A 20,018-nucleotide genomic window follows, 5' to 3' on the forward strand; every position below is an offset into this window, starting at 1 on the left:
ACAATGGCAATTCAAAGTGCTTTACATAGAAGAAATAAAAATAATAAAAATAAATAAGAATAATTAAAACAGTTTAGAAAATAAAATACAGTAGGCCTACAGTACAAACAGTCGGACGAACAGTGGCACAGTGCTCATTCAGTAAATACACGGCTAAACAGAAGTGTTTTGAGTCTGGATTTGAATGTGACTACTGTAGGAGCACACAGGATCTTAACATCACCTATATTCAGTATGCAGTCTTTGTGTGGTGTTGTTCATCTTATATTTTAATTATAATAGCCCTGTGATTATAAAATATGAGATCCAACAGTGTTATAATCATTTACAAAGAATTTTAAATGCGTAATAAGGCACAAACATTTGACCTACTGTGTCATTTAGACACAAAGAGACATCAAGAATCAGCGTATAAATCTCAATGATGGTGACAATCGAAAGCTTCATGCTGCAATGCATGCTGGGTATCTAGTCTTTGTGCACTTTGACCTCACATTGTGACCATAGTATGAGCACACAGTGAGGGCGCTGTGAGGTTACACTTTTAGCTCACTGTAACCTCACACTGTGACCACATCACAAGTATCCTGGGAGCTCATGGTGAAATCACTGTGAGATCAAATTGTTGACTGGGCCATGCCTAAATTCAACTGAGGGGCTAAAATTAATTCCTATGATGTATCGGATAGTGAACGATGAATGTTTTCATTTGGACGGTAATGAGACAGTGACCTATTGGCTCGGTCACTCCCCAAATTATCCAGAGAATACCCTCATAATGCAGAAAGGTCTGTGGGTGAACAATGGTGGTCTGGATGTGTGTGAAGGAAACTTCTGTTCCCTGAGCTGGATTCTGATTACAATAGCACACGGAAATCAAAGTGCCTGCACTTCACGAATGGAGAGGGTTAATGGATATGTGTTGCACCAGAAGCCTATCGCGAGTCACCCAGAGGGAGAAAGACGAAATGCGGGGAAATCTGAAGATGTTCACATAATATTGGGAGGGAAAGCAGTTAGAATGCCATTCTATCCTATAGTTACCTGTATAACAACTTCTTTCTTAGACGACCCAAGCTCTGAATGGTACAAAAGGTAATTATAGACACATTTTTGATGAGATGGGGAGTGTTGAAACCAACGAAGGTTCATTTGGTCCGATGGGATGCTGACATGTCTTATGGAGCAATCTGTGATAGATTAGGTCAAATGGATCAAACTGACAAGGCTAACTTTGGCTAACAGCAATAATGGGTTGCCATTGGTAGATGCTCTCTCTTTATCATGGCCTAGGAACACAAGCTTTGATGACCCATGGAAAGAGACTGCACGTGTGGAGCGTTGTCTGGGTAGAGAACTTCGGCAGTGGTTTGTTAAGACTTTTCATACAAGTCCGACTGATAAATGTCATGAAGTCGCTGAGAGAATCACAGGTACTAAAGTTATGGCAATACCATGGGAAGTTTGCAATGCGTCTTTTGTGAAGCCAGATTATACCAGGGTGAATTATTTTGATGTGTTACAACAATATGATCTTGTTATAGTGCTTGCTAATAAATCTGTTATTAGAATGGAAACATTACATGACCATCTTGAAAGTAAGTGCTATAGTGCCACCTTGATGGTCTATAATGTTACTGCATGGATGCATATTAACATGTTCCATTTATGTTTAGAGATTGTAGACAGCAGAAAAACAAGATTGCATGTGCCGTTGACCTGTGATGATTTGATTTGGCAGAACTTTTCAGGTGTTCATGTGGCCTCAGGTAACCGATGTAGCCATAGGGAACAAATGGTTCAACAGGGAAAAGCAATTTTGTCAATTCATACAACCAATTCCATCAGTTCAGGAGATTAGGGACCTCAATGCTAAACCAAACTCTGGTAATTGTGCTAATCTTAAGCTTGTACATGCTATTGGACCGTTGTGGAGCCCGGCTAATGAGTGTAAACATGGAGATTGTGGTGAACTTGCTTTATGTTTTGCAGAGATGAAAAACAAGACAGAGTATTATCCAGAGGTGAAGGCGAGGCGATCCCATGAGAAATACATGAATTTGTTCATGAATCAAATTAAAACAACGGATGCTTTTGCTGGTTATGAACATTTGATTTCAGTATGGCTAAGATCAAATAGGGCTCAGTTTATGTCAGAACCTGTAGAACCGTCGGCTTTGGCAAAAGCATTGATGTGTGCCTTCACAGTAGGGTCAGTCGTTACTGATGTGACGGAATCTGTGGAGGAGTTTGTAGAGGGGGCTTGGGAAGAATTTGTAACAGCATCTGAGGATATGGTCATGAGTGTAGCGAAGTATGTGCTTTATGCATTCGGAGCATGTGTGGGATTATTGTTGCTTTGTTTGTGTATCTGGATGTTTGTTCACTGTTGTTTATTTTATATGTTCAGGTCTGCCTGCAGAACAGTGAATCCTGCGGAGGAGGACACCCGACTGCTGATGCTGACAAACAGCCTGAACGGCCAGCCGTCGAGAGAAAACATCAACGCCCTGTTGTGAGTGGAAGATGTGAGAGCCCCTGCTATGGGGACCGGAATTTTTAGTTTCCAGCATGTCCATGATGGGGTGAAGAGACAAGTGTGATCCATCAGGGAAGCATGCATCACTACCCAGCCTTCCGTAGTGATCTTTTTTTTTTATTTATTTTTTTTTAACCTTTATTTTTACAGGCAAGTCATTAAGAACAAGTTCTTATTTACAATGGCGGCCTGACAAGTGGAATAACCACTTAGGGAAAGGGAAAGAGGGCTAAAATAAATACATTAAATACATACAAGATACAGTTTAAAACACAACACAGTAGACAACAGACACTTATAACCAGCTAAGTGTACAGGTACATAGAAGTGATAGTGGGTGATAAAAAAAAAAAAAAAAACCTATGTAGAGAAGCAAGTGCATATATCCGTCAACAAGGATGATATAATAGTTTTGAAGGATGCAATTGAAATGAATGTCTCCAGTTTGAGAATATTTTGCAGAGCGTTCCAATCGCGGGTGGCAGCAGATTGAAAAGATGCAAGACTGGAAATGAAAAGACCTCACTTGATAGACCAGACGTGGCGGTATTGGACCCCTCATTGGTCTAAAATGGGGAACTGAAGGGGAAAATCTGGAATTCCTTGTCTCTTCAGTATATCTAGATCCTTTTGAGTGATTTGATGAGTCATTTACATATATGGTTGGCAATAAAGTTATTAATAAATGATCAATATTTTCCTCTATGAGTGTGATTATCAAAAATTTTCTTTCTTGTATTCTTTCAAAGTCTGTATGAAATATCTGAGAGGTGACTGAGGGTCTGGCTCAAATGTCAGGAATGCAGTAACAGTGCTTGCTCATTTAGCCCGGCTTCCAGAAATTAATTTTGGACTTCTTTAACATGTTTCAATACATCCATCTGCTTTTCTAGGCTACCCTGACAACTATGGTCACAGGGGTCATTGAAGTCTACAATTTAAGGGACCATTTCTTTCTTTCTTTCCAGTTAGACTAAAGTGTGCTCTCCTTGAGAGAAAGAACATATTATCTTGATGTTTTGAGAAGACTCTCCTGTTTATAATTAGAGCTTGGCCAAATCCAACCTTGAAGAAGATGTGTGTCGGTGTGTGTGTTAGTCTTTTTGGTTACAGGGTAAAGAACAGCTGGCATTATTGGAGATTGGCTGACTTGTTTTCTTCAACATGTTGGCACCCATCAATCCAGATCTGCGACCTGGAAGGTCATGACGTGCCTAACTTCAGGGTCCGAGTGTCAGCTGTCTAATCGATGGAGATATGCATCAGTCTATCTGTATATGTGTAGAAAATTACTACGTTTATCTATTTCTTTGCCAATGAGAATCATTCAACCTGAAGCAAGGGCATAGCTTAGACCTTGGTGAAGGGTATAACTGCTGTGATCTTTGTAACTGTAAGCGGGGCGGCCTACGAACTCCTGTGTGAGTCTTGAAGCTGACTTCTGCTGATGAAACTGCAAACTATCTTCAGTAAAACATTTTCTTCAATTGACTGCACTCTTGACTCCAGGTCTTTATTCATCATATCTGGTTCTGGGTCTTTAACTGTAAATCCCACCAACGTGCAAAACGTCAGGCGTAAAAGCGTAATTTTTTAAAAAACGCCTCGGGTTCGTTTTTTTGGTTTGACAAAACTGGCCAACCAATGAGATTAGCGCTTGTATTCATGTGCCTGGAGCTGCTGAAGTTACAGTAACGTTACTTGGTGGCGCTCAAGCATAAAACGGTCTTGCCAACACATTGATAGAAGAAGACGACGAAGAGGAAGTAAGTAGACGAATAAGAAGAAGATGCAACGAGGCAAGATGAATGTAGAGCTGCTGGTCTCTTTGGTGTCTGAACATAAAGAGCTTTATGATAAACACCACAGCGACAACACAAATCTCGATAAGAGGTAGTTGTTATGGTGAGGAATTGCAGATCAAATAGGATGCGATGGTGAGTTAGGGAGCGCCATCTACTGTCAGGGAGTGAATTTGCACGTTCACTCGGCGCATCGCCAGTGAAAATCGTTTGGGTATGAACACAAAGACGCATAGAAAAAACACTGACGATAAGCGTGCGCGATAATCGCCCCAAGGTGTGCACGAGGCTTCAGTCTTCTTCGGAGCAATGAGATGATCTTCTTGCTGAAGGAGAAAGATGGCATTTCTGTGGCTTATATAGGCAGCCAACCCCACCCTTTTCACACTTGCAGAGACGTGAACAAATCATTCAGAATTCGGAGAAAACAGGAGTTTTTCCCAAAAAGCGTCAGCTAAAAGCAGACAATGTGAGTGAACCGTATCAAAAGGGAACTTCTACACTTAAAGTCCTCCTGTGGTGAAAATCCAGCTTTTAATGTTGTTTATGTGTCTATGTGGTGTTTTTAATACGCTTTAAGACAAACCATGTGTAAGTTCATAAGTCGACAGCATTGCTGAGTATTTCCTCCTTAAAACTGCAGTGAACCAAAGACAGTCTCAAAAACACGCTTTGAAATCGCTGGTGTTTCTGAAGTCACAAACTACCTTGTAACCAATCAGATCAACGTGTGATCGCCAACCAGTGGATCTCTGAGTGAGTGAGTGAGTGGAGGCGGGGCTCATTTGCATATTTATAGAACCACGCATACTAAATGAGGCAAGGGTGTCGAGTTACATTCAAGATATTTTAAGGCATGAAGACTAAATATGTAATTTTGGTGATCAAAGATGAGTTTAAGGGATACAATTATTGACTACAGTGGGACTTTAATACATTGAAGTATTTTCATGTTTGCAATAACTCCTCATTTGATATAGTGCATGGTCTTGTCTTTATATCTTTCTTTCTCGTTATGTCAGAACAGGATTTGCTTTCTAGGATGTATTAATTGATGGTTGATTTTTAGAGTGTAAAACCGTTCCACAAAGGTTATTTCAATTCTATTCACATTGTTGTTTGCTGACATTGTTCCTCCAGGACACAAAAAATGGAGGTATTTTGTTGTTGTTTTTACTTCAAATAATGACATTGTATTTTTGCCTCGTCTCACTCTGGACATGATGGTTTATTTGAAGCACTTTATTGTTGACCACCACAAACTTTATAACTTTATTTAAGTACTTGTATCCTCATTGTAAAAAAATATCCAAGTGGAATAAATAAAATAATAAAATAAGCCAGTGGTGTCGGGAGTTTCTTTGTGGTGCGAGACATTGTCCGCAACAATTGGATACTTGAACAAACAATCTATCTAAAAATAAAGAGCAATAAATAAAACACACAAATAAAGTGTCTTTTTTATTGCCAATATTTGTGTTTTTCATTGTTCTTTAGTGTTTGATTCAATGCTTTAATTTGTAGCATTATACCTGAGAAAGTTTTAATTGAAGTTTTGGAAAATGGAAGTAAAAATTTAACCTGAAGAAATCCTGATGTTGTTCTTTGAACCACATGTGATCATAAACTCCAACCCTCTTACAACACTGACCACATCATGCTGACTCTTCTCTCTCAACAAAAGCAATAAAGAAGCAGCGATCAGTGGGGAATGAAGACAAACACTTTCAAGAAGGATTTTTGAGACATTTGTTTCTGAACAGACAGCAGATCGCTGTGATTCTCAAGGCGATTCATTTTTAAACCCGTCGTTCAGAAAGTGAAAGTAAAGTTTGTGTTGCTGGAGCTCAAACGGTAAAAATGGCTTCACTAAATGTCTTTGCTGAAGAGCTTTCTTGTCCCGTGTGCTGTGAAATCTTCAAGGCTCCTGTTGTTTTATCATGTAGTCACAGTGTCTGTAAAGAGTGTCTTCAACAGTTCTGGAGAACCAAGAAAACTCAGGAGTGTCCTGTCTGCAGGAGAAGATCCTCAAGAGATCAACCTCCTTTTAATCTGGCATTATAAAACATGTATGAGTCGTTCCTGAAGGAGAGAAATGAGACTCGTTCATCATGATCTGAGGAGATCTGCAGTTTACACAGTGAGAAACTCAAACTCTTCTGTCTGGAGGACAAACAGCTTGTGTGTTTAGTGTGTGTTACTTCACAACAACACGACAATCATAAATTCAGATCCATCAGTGAAGCGGTTTCATCATATAAGGTAAGACAAATAAATCTTGTTTTACATGTAAATGAAACTGAAAGTGACATTAAGAGAGTAGTGAACACACACTCATTCAAACACACACACTCGAACACACATACTCACACACACACACACTCACAGAAACACTCACAGACACACACTCACACAGACATGCACACACACACACACGTACACACACTCACTCACACAGACACACACACACACACACACTAGTTTCAGCCCACGCAGTTTTCATTTTCATGTCCTGCGCCACGATGTTTAAATAGCAAATGCATTTGCGCCGATCTGTGCACCCATGGCATGCTTGTCTGAGAACGAGGAATGTGTTCAGGAGCATTGTTGGACTATTGCTATTTTGAGGAACTGAAATAAACTGAGCCATTGACCAACTGAAACCTGGACTAAAGTCAATGATGCAGTATTTTTTTGTTATTTAAAGAGCGCTTAGTAATGTGAGGTCACAGAACAAAGAAGAAGACGTTGTTTGCCGGCAGCCAATGAAGACCATAGGTGTTAATTATGCAAATGTGTTACATTGATTTGAGGTGTTTTGTAAATCCCATTTAGACCTCACAGAGATTTGAGAAGCAGTCGTCAGAAGGTTACACTGCTGTTGTGTCGCTGCTGGTCATTTTAACCACTGATTTAATTTGAATCCTCATCCGTTGGAAGTGTTTACAAAGAGAGTTTTCTTTTGAAGCGCAGAAAACTGCATCTTGTCGACATCTACACAACATGAACACGAACAGCTGCAGCTTTTGAGGGCGGGGCAAAGTAGACGTTGTTCGCGGGCAGCCAATGAAGACCATAGGCGTTACTTATGCAAATGTGTTACATTAGCCGCGTTTCCATTACCCTTTAAATTGCGCAAATTGAAATTGCGAATTGAAAATGCGCTCAATGGAAACACGTAAATTTCGCAAAAACTCACTTATATCGCAAAAAAGTTTTTACGCTCGCATGAGGTGGTTTTTCAGGCTATTCGAAAAAGAAATATTTCGCAAAACTGCAATGGAAACAGTTTTTGCGCATTTACAGGTCACCTGACTTAGAAGGCGCGGTGTGTTTGGACAGAATACGAGACGGAGTTCTTTATTTAATTCATAAAAGACAAAAGAATGACAGAAATACTGGATTCTAAACATCAAAGAAATGCCACAATCAAGACCTCGGAGCAGAAATGAGTGAGAAAAACCCAGAAACACTTCATATGTGCCGCTCACAGACACAAGGTCTTTCCTTGCCATTAATGCTTGGATAACACGCCTACGTTTCCTTCCATTAATAATAATAACGTCTAGTGCGGTACGTGACTGTGATATATATAAACTTACAAATGTCCGTTGCCATGATTTTTGGAATGACTTATCGCGAGAGGAAAAAATGACGTTTTAGTCGCATAACATCGGTTAATGGAAACGCCGTCATTTCGCAATAGTTTTTTATCGATATTTAGAAAAAATCGCAAAAGTTTTGCACGAATCTTTAATGGAAACGCGGCTATTGTTACGTATGCCGGTCACAGAAGTGAGACTGGAGTTACTGACGACTCGTTTAGGCGGTTCAGACTCGATTATTTCTTGACAATAACTTTATTTATCGAGCACTTTCCACTTTACAACTTTGCAGAACATTTACATTCACAAACAGCCGTATTACACACTGCATGAAAGGGAATATTAAAAAAAGCATATGGGGCACTTTAAGACCCTTTAACAAACTTGATGCTGTTGAAAATGTCCTATTTAAGTGTTGATTTGATTGAATAGGGCTTCAGTAATCAGGACTGGTTGTGTTTAGTCGAGCTGAACCACATTATAAATACATTTAATATATTTGAGGAATTAGTAACTACAGGGGCAAATACATTTTCACGCTGGCCTTGTTGGTATTGCATAACTTTTTGCTTCAATAAATAACATTTTCTTTTACAAACTATACTTTGTGTTTACTCTGGTTGTCTTTGTTTTATGTTTTAATTTCTGAGTCAATTTAATGTGAGATGTGCACAAAAATAGAAGAAATCAGGATGAGGGCAAATACTTTTTCAGTGTATTATATGATCATATCACTGTATTGTCTTCTCTTCCTCTCTTCACTGTAATCTTGTGTTTTATATTTTTTGTTCAATTCTAGGAGGAGCTCAATACAGCACTGAAGACCTTACAAGAGAAACTTAAACGCAAAGAAAAAATGAAAGGAGAGTTTGAGAAAACAGTTCAACACATCAAGGTGAGGAAACAGAGTCAAGAGTCATGTATAGTATCACTGTATACAGTTATGATTTAATATAATGGATTACAGTTTATTATTTCTGTAAATGACGAGCATCAATCTGCTCCTGGATCCGTTCTATGTCGGGTATCCGAGTTTATCTCTGATATGAATGATGTGAAGTGTTGATGTGTGTCGATTGAGATGATTGAAGTGAATGTGATGTGATTTCAGTCTCAAGCTGAGCACACAGAGCGTCAGATTAAACAGCAGTTTGAGAAGCTTCATCAGTTTCTCAGAGATGAAGAAGAAGCTACAGTCACTGCACTGAGGGAGGAAGAGGAGCAGAAGAAGCAGAGGATGAAGGAGAAGCTGGAGGAGATGAACACACACATCTCAGCTCTTTCACACACAATCAAAGACATGGAGGAGATGATGAAAGCCAATGACGTCTGCTTTCTGAAGGTCTGATTTCAGATCATTGGTTGATCATTGGTTGATTGATTGAGTTGTTGATGATAAATGGTGTGTTTGTTCTGCAGGAGTTTCCAGTCTCAATGGAAAGGTGAGTGATCTGCTCCTGTCTCTGGTCTCTCTGGTTCTGATCCAAAGCCACTGCAGTTCTGACTCCTGAATGTTCTTCCACAGAGTCCAGAGCTCACAGCCGGATCCACAGATGGCTTCTGGAGCTTTAATTCATGTGCCACGATACTTGGGCAACCTGCCGTTCAGAGTCTGGAAGAAGATGCAGGACATCGCCCAAAACAGTGAGTCTGACTGCAGGAGATCTGAGCTGGAGAGTTAAAGGTTCTTCATGACACAGACGGATAGATAGATAGATAGATAGATAGATAGATAGATAGATAGATAGATAGTGTAACGTAATGTAGTGATTCTGACAGGTCAATTTAGCTCAAAAGGAATTATTAATTCATTTATAGGGAATTCGAAAGAATCCCCTTATTACGGTAAAACTTATTACGGTCATGCAAATGACTCGTCCAGGGTTCATTTAAACCGGCCGTAACTATCAGCTCTGCAGCGGATATAAATATCCAAACTATAGTGAAATACTATTTATTAGCAAGGTAACTTTAAGATCAGCAGTTTAAGACATTAAATTTGTAAGCACATAACACAAGTAACACTTCTCTTTAAAATACAAACAAGACTTTATTGATTATTCTAACACATAAAACTAATATCTAACACAAACACACGCACACACATTCATAAGAGTTGCAGAAAGAAAGAGAGTGAGGAAAGAATGAGTTTTAAGAGTGAGATGATGAAATCCCAAGTTTCTATATGCACATGACATGACCTGAACGAACCATCAATCATTAATTTAACCCTTCTATCGTTTCTTAGGCTGGTTATTAAATCTATATCAATGCACCAGTTCAGCTTAAGAGTTTGGAGGCTACTTGCTTGTCTTTGCATTCTTTTTGGGGATTCCCTTCGTTGGCGTAAAAGGGGTTTCCCGGGTTCGTTGGCAGGCGTCTCCTCCTGCCTGGATAGATGTCTGGGGCGGCCAATCACGTGGTGTGCTGGCGGATGGATAGAAAGTCTTTGAAGTTGGAAGCAGGCTTTGCAGTCGAATCGTGGACCGAAACTTTGCCGCAAAACTTAACTTAGAACGGAGACTCACAACGGAAAAGAAAAGAAAACTAAGAAAAGAAAGAAATTTGAGACGAGAGAAGTTAGATGGCTTGAATGAAGCTGTTTAACCCATGTTCTTCTGATCTTGATTTTGGTTCTTTCGTCTGCTCGTCTACATGGTTACTCGTCTATCTGGTTACTCCGTCATGGCTTCTCCATGATTGTTTTGAATCACTTTTCTTTTCTTTGTTTTCTCCCCCAAAGCTTTGTTCGGGTCCTAAGATTTTAAACTCAAATGTTTGTCCAACCTCCTGGAGGAGATCTGACCAATTAGACCCTGGCTTTATTTGAGAGGTGGCATTTTCTTCACTTCTCATCATAAATCATGCGTTATCTGTGATCTCTTTATTCTCCAGCGCTAGCAGAGAGTACAGAGGCCACAGTTTAGACATTATTCCTATTATAAGAATACAAAACATTTTACACAGATTTCAATCAAGCCATCTTTTGAATTAAGCACATACGATCATACTGATAGGAAATGAGACACACTTTCATTCAAACATCTAATAGTTATAACAATTACATGACATATGGGATCTAAGCATATTAGACACACATATAGGTTGTAGACACAATATAGAATTATGTAGTTGCACAATGTTTGATTATAAGTCCATCGAGAATTGTTTTGGGATGATTTTATATATTTTTATAGGTAAAGTCTCAGTCTCTGTGGTTTTAAGAGATTTCAAACCCTGGGGTCATTCAGAGGTCCTTAAAAAGAAGGAGGTCTGTTTTGTATATCTGTCGTGGGATCAAGCAACCTCTGCCGTTATCTTGGTCGGGCCCTGAGCTTTGGCATCTCTGAACCAATCAGTCTTTTCCAAACCATCTAACATTGACAACGTTCTTCCTTTAGTTGCTTGCATGGCCATAAAGTTCGTAGCGTAGACTGGCTGGAGCCTGGATTTTATGGTTCTGGATTGGTGATTTGGGGTCTGGAGTGTTGGGTTCTGTGTGGAATTATGTTTGAACAAATCACCTGGAAGATACATTTGTGTTTGGTTCGCCCTCAAACCCTACAATTGGCAGATAGATAGATAGATAGATAGATAGATAGATAGATAGATAGATAGATACTTTTCCCAAAGTATCAGTTTCTCTTGATGGACACAAATGTCTGATCCCATATTTAATGTTTGTAGTTGATGCCGTTAAACGCTGATGATAAAAACGAGTGTGAAACTAATAGCACTGACAGTGATCAGAGGAAAATGTGTTTGATCAACAGTATGAGTGTCATAATTCATAATAATCTGTGTTGGGTTCACTGTCGATCATTATATGAAGATCAGAATAAAAGCATCTGTTGATTGTGTCTCATCAGCTCCTGTTATTCTGGATCCAAACACTGCAGATCCAGATCTCGTCCTGTTTGATGATCTGACCAGTGTGAGACGGAGGCGGAACAATCCACTTCTTCCTGATAATCCTGAGAGATTTAACTATTATCCCTGTGTTCTGGGTTCAGAGGTTTTTAACTCAGGAACACACTGCTGGGATGTGGAGGTTAAAGAGAATAAACACTGGACTCTTGGAGTAACAACAGCATCAAACCAGAGGAAGGGAAGTTATTTCTTCAACACTGATGTCTGGTGTGTGTCGTACGGATGTACTCTAGGTTTTCGTGTTAAACAGAAGCTTGATCGTGTGAGAGTGAATCTGGACTATGACAGAGGAACGGTGTCGTTCTCTGATCCTGTAACTAACACACATCTACACACATTCACAACCACCTTCACTCACACACTCTTTCCATTCTTCTGGTGTTCTTCCTCAATGAGGATCTTACCGGATAATAGTCAGTAAACATCACTCCTGTAGATCTGGATCTTCCTGCTTTCATCATGTTTCCAATATTTAATCCATATCTCATGAGTAAGAGTGCGGTTGATCTGAATATCAGTATGGTGGCTGTGATTGGGCCGTGATGATCACATGACTGATATCCAGCACTACAGCAACACTCACACTCTCATGTTGCTTTAACAGATCAAAAAACAAGAGTGAAGTTTGTCACTTTGCTAATTTTCACATAATTATATAATATTTTTTTCTATAAACTGAGCCTAATTCTACATGGACAGTTTCAATGAATTTGTAAATAAATAATTGTTTATTTTGGTTTAAATGATGTGTCAAGCATAGTTTTGGTTTGTTTTTCTGGGTTAATAATTGTAGAGACGTCCCTAATGTAATATCATTTAATGTACATGAAATATGCATAATGTATTTCATTGTGGAAATGTCTTTTTCTGTCTTAAACACTGTCATATTAGCTTTTTCTCTTGTTCCTTTATCTTTCTGTCTTCAATCACGTCATAGGATGGATGTCACAGGGCAATTTTAAATGAATGTGAAAATAATTTGCAGCTCAAAACCTTATTTATCTTAAGGCTCTTTTCATTTATATAATTTATTTATATATATAGATTTCCTCCTAACCTTATGTCAACGCCAGCGTCCAACCCCAATGCCATTCTTCCCGGATGTGCATGAGGAGGTCACGAGGTCCTGGAAGGCACCACTGTCTTCCTGTGATCGTTCGTCGGCCTTCTCCGCCTTTCCTCCCCTCGACGGGGCCGCTGCCAACGGGTACACTGGGGTCCCCCCAGTTGAACGCTCCGTTGCGATGCAACTGTGTCCTCAGAGCGCTTCTTCTCATGGTGAACCTAAGCATGCACGAGGGTAGGACTGACCCAGGGCTCTTCGATGAGCTGCGTGCCGCCACTGACCTCGCTCTCCGGGCGATTAAAGTGACCGCACGCTCCCTGGGTCAGGTGATGGCCACCAACGTGGTCCAGGAGAGACACCTGTGGCTGAACCTGGCTGATATGCCGGATGATGAGCGGACCCGGTTCCTCGACACCCCCATATCCCAGGCCGGCCTCTTTGGCGGTGCGGTTGAGGACTTTGCCCAACAGTTCTTAACCGCGCAGAAGCAGACTGAGGCTATAAAACACATCCTGTCCCGACGGCCCGTTGCTGCCTCCACCCAACCGTCGGCACAGGTGCCTCAGTCTGCTCGCCGCGGAGGGCACCCTCCCACGGCTCCCGCCCCTCCCGCACGGCCCCAGCAGCAGCCTTCACCCGGGCCGTGTCATGGAGGAAGCCGCAGGAAGGCGCCCCCGCCCTCTCCAGCCTCGAGCCCTGCTAAACGCCAGGCCAAGCGTTGCCCCCGAGACAAGCAGCTCAAGGATGAGCGTCAGTAGTTTACAGGAGGTGGTAGCAGGACCACTCCTTCCAGCACCCTAATGTAGTTAAAGAAAGAACTGACACCCTTATCCCTGAGCACACAGAGTTCTCGGACGATAGTGCGCGCCACCCACGGATCCCGCCACTATCACCCTCCTCTGTCACATAGTTCTCGAATGACAGTGCGCGCTGCCCCCGGGCCCCGCCACTCTCATCCCCCGCTGTCGCCAGACCCCTGGCAGAGCAGACCCCCGTGGAACGCTGGTCCTTCCCTGGTCTCCTCTGTCAGGACGCAGCCAATGACCGTGTCCCCACACCGGGCCGCTATGCCACCCACGTCTGGGCCGGTCATTCCGCTTTGCTGCACCACCGAGGGGACATCTGACCCCGCTGGTACAGTTCTTGGGAGCCTGGTTAGAACTTCCCAACCTGTCCCGCTGGGTCGCCCGAACTATCAGGCTCGGCTACACGATTCAGTTCGCACGGTCTCCTCCCCGCTTCAGGGGAGTCCGCTTCACTATGGTCGGTGGCAATGCCCCTGTCATGAGAGCGGAGGTTGCTACCTTACTGGCGAAGGGCGCAATTGAGACTGTCCCACCAGCCGAAATGAGGTCCGGCTTCTACAGCCCTTACTTCATTGTCCTGAAGAAATCCGGTGGGTTACGGCCAATCCTGGACCTGCGCGTCTTGAACCGCTCCCTTCACAGGATGCCGTTCAAGATGCTCTCGGCCAAACGCATTTTCGAATGTGTGTGGCCGCAGGATTGGTTCGCAGCGATCAACCTGAAGGACGCCTACTTCCATGTCTCCATTCTTCCTCGACACAGACCGTTCCTACGGTTTGCTTTTGAGGGGCAGGCATACCAGTACGTGGTTCTCCCTTTCGGGCTAGCCCTGTCTCCTCACGTCTTCACGAAAGTCGTCGAGGCAGACCTTGTTCCTCTACGGGAACACAGGGTTCACATCCTGAACTATCTCGACGACTGGCTGATCCTAGCTCACTCTCGAGACCAGGTTTGCGAACACAGGGACCTTGTGCTCCGGCACCTAGCTCGTCTGGGCCTTCAGGTCAACTGGGAGAAGAGCAAACTCTGCCCCGTGCAGAGGATCTCTTTTCTCGGTATGGAAATCGACTCGGTCACCATGTGCACGCAGCTTACGAGCGAGCGCACGCAGTCACTGAATCGAGAGCAAGAGTGCGGTTCCACTGAAACTATTTCAGAGGCTCCTGGGACATATGGCATCCGCAGCCGCAGCAACGCCACACGGATTGCTTCATATGAGACCGCTTCAGCACTGGCTTCGCGATCGAGTCCCGAGGTGGGCATGGCAACATGGCACGTTCCGAGTCTCAGTGACTCAGGCCAGAGTGCCCTTAGAACGAGTTTCCAGGCATGTTGTTGTATCGACAGATGCCTCCACCACGGGCTGGGGCGCCATGTCCAATGTACATGCTGCCGCGGGCTCCTGGACAGGACCCCAGCGCCTTTGGCATGTCAATTGCCTCGAGTTGCTGGCTGTACGTCTAGCTCTGCACCGCTTCCATGCGTTGCTCAAGGGTCAGCACGTACTAGTCCGAACAGACAATACCGCGACAGTAGCGTACATCAACAGACAAGGTGGTCTACGCTCCCGCCGTATGTCGCAACTCGCCCGCCACCTCATCTTATGGAGTCAGAAGCATCTGAGGTCGCTTCAAGCCATTTATATTCCGGGAGACCTGAACTATGCAGCCGACGAGCTCTTACGGCTTCGGCCTCACCCCGGAGAATGGAGACTCCATCCCCGGTCGGTTCAGCTGATTTGGGATCAGTTCGGGGACGCACAGGTAGATCTGTTTGCCTCCCACGACTCGTCCCACTGCGACCTGTTCTATTCCCTTACCGAGGGCATGCTCGGCATGGATGCACTGGCGCAGATCCACCTGTGCAAGATCAGGGAGGACGAGGAGCAGGTCATTTTGGTCACGCCACACTGGCCCACCCGGACCTGGTTCTCCAAACTTGTGGCACCCTGTGGCACCCTGGTCCCGATCTTTGGAACCTCCACATGTGGCTCCTGGACGGGACGAGGCAGGTTTGAGTACCCTACCACCAGCGGTGGTGGCTACCATCTGTTCCGCTAGAGCAGGGGTTCTCAAACTATGTGGAGATAGGGACCCCTCATAGGGCAGAAAAAATTCCAAGGACCCCCTCATAACCGCAACACAAATGTAATAGCTAAATCATGTGTGTGTGTGAGAGAGAGAGAAAGATTTGAAAGGTGCAGGGGCGGCGCCAGGGGCATTTCTAGGTTTTAAAAACATCAGGAGTTAAGCCCGAAACATCAGGGGCTGGGGGTGGGTTACAAGATAACATGATTCGATAGAGAGAATAATGTATATTGTAGGTCTATATGGAGTGGGCAGCCACACCAGCCCACATTACCCCACAGACACGTAAGCGAATTCAAATGCGAGGTAGTTAGGGGGGTTCGGGGGCATGCTCCCCCGTGAAAATTTGGATTTCTCGGACCTACATATGTGCATTTTAAGGTGTTTGAAGGCCAAAAAAATTGGATAACAATAGCTTTAAAAGCATGTCAGTGGGCAGTAGCATAAATTATTTGTCAAGCAGATAACAGATTCTTAAACATGAGAATGAGGATAAAGGTTGAAATGAATGATCCTGATCCACAGTACAAAATGTAAATGCAGAATGTTTCTGCTTATTGTTGACAATACACAATCACATATTTCAAACAGGAATGGCCTTAAATGAGAAATCTTTTAAGGATTATTATGTTACATTTCAATCAAACACCAGTGCAATATTTTGTTTGTTTACTTTATAAATATATATGTATACTTATATTTTGCTTATAGTTTCTGTAATTAGCAAAGAACATCTGTGTTAAATTGGAATACATTGTAATAATGTTAATCAAGCTGACTAAATCACGACTGTGCAGCAGTTCACACTCACAATAAAAATACAATATAATTTAAAACAAAGACAAGCTCATTACAAAGGAAATAATATTACAGATCTAGACAAATTGGGTTGCTTATAGTTAAAAGAATGTCAAGAACGATCATTTAGGCTAGATGTATTTTTCACATTTTTGGTCACAAAATATTTTTTTTATGACACGAGTCAGTTTTGATGGCTTTGCAATATTGATAAAATGTTAGAATATTAATAATGAAAAATGACGCAGTTTTAATATCCCTTTTGGTTATTTCAATTCTTAATTGATGACAGAACACGACGTAGCCTACATGCTGTGATAGGCCTACAGGGCGCGCTGCATTTACGCTTGGTATTGAAGAGTGCACGCTGATACGACAGGAAAGTTTTAATGATATATAGCCTGACAACATCTGGTCTGACAGAGGACTGTGCGGCGGTGCTGACTGCGTTATTTATTCTTTTTTTTTTTTATAATTTTTTTTTTTTTATTGCTGTGAGATTGTTTGCTGTTGCGCAAATCCTGGAGATATTCTAGGATAGGCTGAAATATGAATTTCGGGGTTTATCTTATGATTTCGGGGGTTTACATAGGCTATTGTCCAGTTTCATTTTTGTCAGTCAACATTTAAAAAAACATTCGGGGCTACACTCAAAACATTCGGGGCTGAAGCCCCGGCAAAATCGTTAACGCATGTGCTGAGGGGGTGCTAGATCATTGACAGGATATATATATATATATATATATATATATATATATATATATATATATAAACTATTAATAAATGAGCAAGCCTTGGCAATTAAATATTTAGGCCTAATAATCAATTATTTTAATGATCACAATTAAAGTTTTAATTTGATTAAATTGAACAAGCGCAACATTCAGCATTCAATCAAATATTCTAAAAGATGTATTAATTAATAATAATGTTACATAATATGTGTGCGTGCAACAGGCAAGATGTGCCTTTGTAAATCCGGTGACGCGTGCATTGATTTTTATTACAGTGTCTGCTGCAAAGATGAAGTTGACGATCGCCATATTCGTAGTGAACGCGCCTATAGAGAGAAATGCACATCATGGATTACATAATCAGAGAGTAGCCTATTTCTTTTCGTTTTGAATTATTTCGTTTAAAGACATTTTAAGCTTTGTGTATTTGATGTATTTCTCATGTCTGTGTGAGGCATACAGTGAGTTTCGTTAAGTTAGGATGAGATGCACTCCATGTTAACGTGCAAGTGACCACGCGGGCGCCTGCATGATTATTGTCTGTTATATTTGCTTCAGTTCTTATTCATTAAATACAGGCAATTGGTTGATGAAAAAATTATTAAAATTAAGATACAATTTATACAAAACGAAATTCACTTTAAGGAAAGGCTTTCTACAATACAAAACTTAATGAAGTGGTCAAAATCGTGTCTGACCCGCTTCATGTCTCTCGATATATTGCGCATCTTACTCATGCTGTTCACTTTTCATAAATCAACATAAATGAAAACAAAATAACATCATAATATTTTAACAAACATGAAACTAAATGCACTTATTTAATGGCTACAACAGTATAGTAGGCCTACAGACTCTACAAATTGCTGCACATTCATTTAATTCTGAATTTTGCACACACAAGTTGAAAGGCATTTGTTCAAATCAAGTTCACGGATAATTGTGTGTGCATTTATTAATCATTATGATACTAAAATCATAACAAAGTAGGCTATGCTATGTAAATCAGATAAGCCCAGAATATAAACGCAACGTTTAATTACATGTTAAGCATTTTCCTCCCATAGAAAACCATTATAAGAACGCTTAATGTGGCTTAATGCAGATTAGAATGTCCCCTTATTATGTCGAAATTATGATATATTATGTCGAAATAACGACTTTGACAGATTGACGTAATGTAACAACAGAGTTTCTATTGGCCCAAAGTTAAAGCGGGGGGAGTGCTGAACACAATGCGCCTGTTTAATTGGCTTTTATTTATTCATTCTTTAGCTGTGAGACGTGAAGTTAAAGACTGAGGGAAATGTTTTGGTAGATTGACGTAATGTAAAAGCCGAATGTTCATTGGTCTAACGTTACACACGCGGGAGTAATGAATGACGATGGGCCCTGCAATTTCTCCGGGTATGTTTATATTTTATAGCAAACTTTCCGCGGACCCCCAGGCAGTGCGCCACGGACCCCTAGGGGTCCGCGGACCCCACTTTGAGAACCACTGCGCTAGAGCATCGTCCGCGAGACATGCCTATGTGTTGAAGTGGAACCTCTTCGTCAACTGGTGCTCTTCTCACCATAAAGACCCCCAGAGATGCCCGATCAGTGTCGTGCTTTCCTTCCTGCAAGAAGGGTTGGAGCGAAGGTTGTCTCCCTCCACCCTGAAAGTGTATGTTGCCGCCATTGCTGCACATCACGACACAGTCGAAGGTAACAAAGGTAACACTACGACTTTATTCAGCATTGTATTCTCTTCCGGGTCTGTTTTCAGTCCGCGTTCACGACTCCGCAGTGACGCTGCTGACGTAAGACGCTGCTGACGTGACGTACAATGCTGAATAAAGTCGTAGTTTTTGTTATTTTTGGACCAAAATGTATTTTCGATGCTTCAAAAAATTTTAACTAACCCACTGATGTCACATGGACTACTTTGATGATGTCTTTATTACCTTTCTGGACATGGACAGTATACCGTACATACATTTTCAATGGAGGGACAGAAAGCTCTCGGACTAAATCTAAAATATCTTAAACTGTGTTCCGAAGATGAACGGAGGTCTTACGGGCTTGGAACGACATGAGGGTGAGTCATTAATGACATAATTTTCATTTTTGGGTGAACTAACCCTTTAACTAAATCATTTCATTTCATTTCATTTCATTTATTTATTCTCTTTTCATGGTAATGCAACACGAAATGCCACAACAACAATCCAACAAACACAACAAAAATACATTCCATGACAAGAAGAACAGGAGTAGGATGAAGGAAAAAAAAAATCTTATAAACTCCTACCCCATTCTGATATTAAGAAAGTTACAAATTAGATGGCCTCACCGACATGAATAAAATAAATAAATAAATAACAAAGCCAAAAAAAAAATAACAAAATAGCCCAGACCAGATGTAATCTACTTTCAATTTTAACTATTTAAAAAAAAAAAAAAAAATTTATTATTAATTCTGCTTACACAACACTAAACAAACAAAAACAACAATGATGCAATAATGACAACTCTGACAACGAAAACAACGACAAGACCATCATTGATGTTATAGTTTTAACAATTTTCACCATCATCTTTGTACAAGTTAAGTATCTTCTGTTTATACTTATATTTAAATTGAAGAATATTTGAACAACATTTTAGAT

General features: G+C 41.4%; 1 pseudogene across 1 annotated transcript; it reads left to right on the forward strand.

Annotated features, from left to right (window-relative positions):
* The first annotated feature begins 6,045 nt into the window (after window positions 1–6,045).
* LOC307148020 (E3 ubiquitin-protein ligase TRIM39-like) lies at window positions 6,046–12,922 on the forward strand (annotated as a pseudogene). Its single transcript, XR_013824111.1, has 5 exons — window positions 6,046–6,603; window positions 8,746–8,841; window positions 9,058–9,388; window positions 9,472–9,590; window positions 11,816–12,922. The product of XR_013824111.1 is annotated as an E3 ubiquitin-protein ligase TRIM39-like (transcript).
* The last annotated feature ends 7,096 nt before the right edge of the window (window positions 12,923–20,018 follow it).

The sequence above is a fragment of the Squalius cephalus genome, assembly GCF_949319135.1.
Source record: "Squalius cephalus genome assembly, chromosome: 20".
In the NCBI taxonomy this organism is placed as follows: Eukaryota; Metazoa; Chordata; class Actinopteri; order Cypriniformes; family Leuciscidae; genus Squalius; species Squalius cephalus.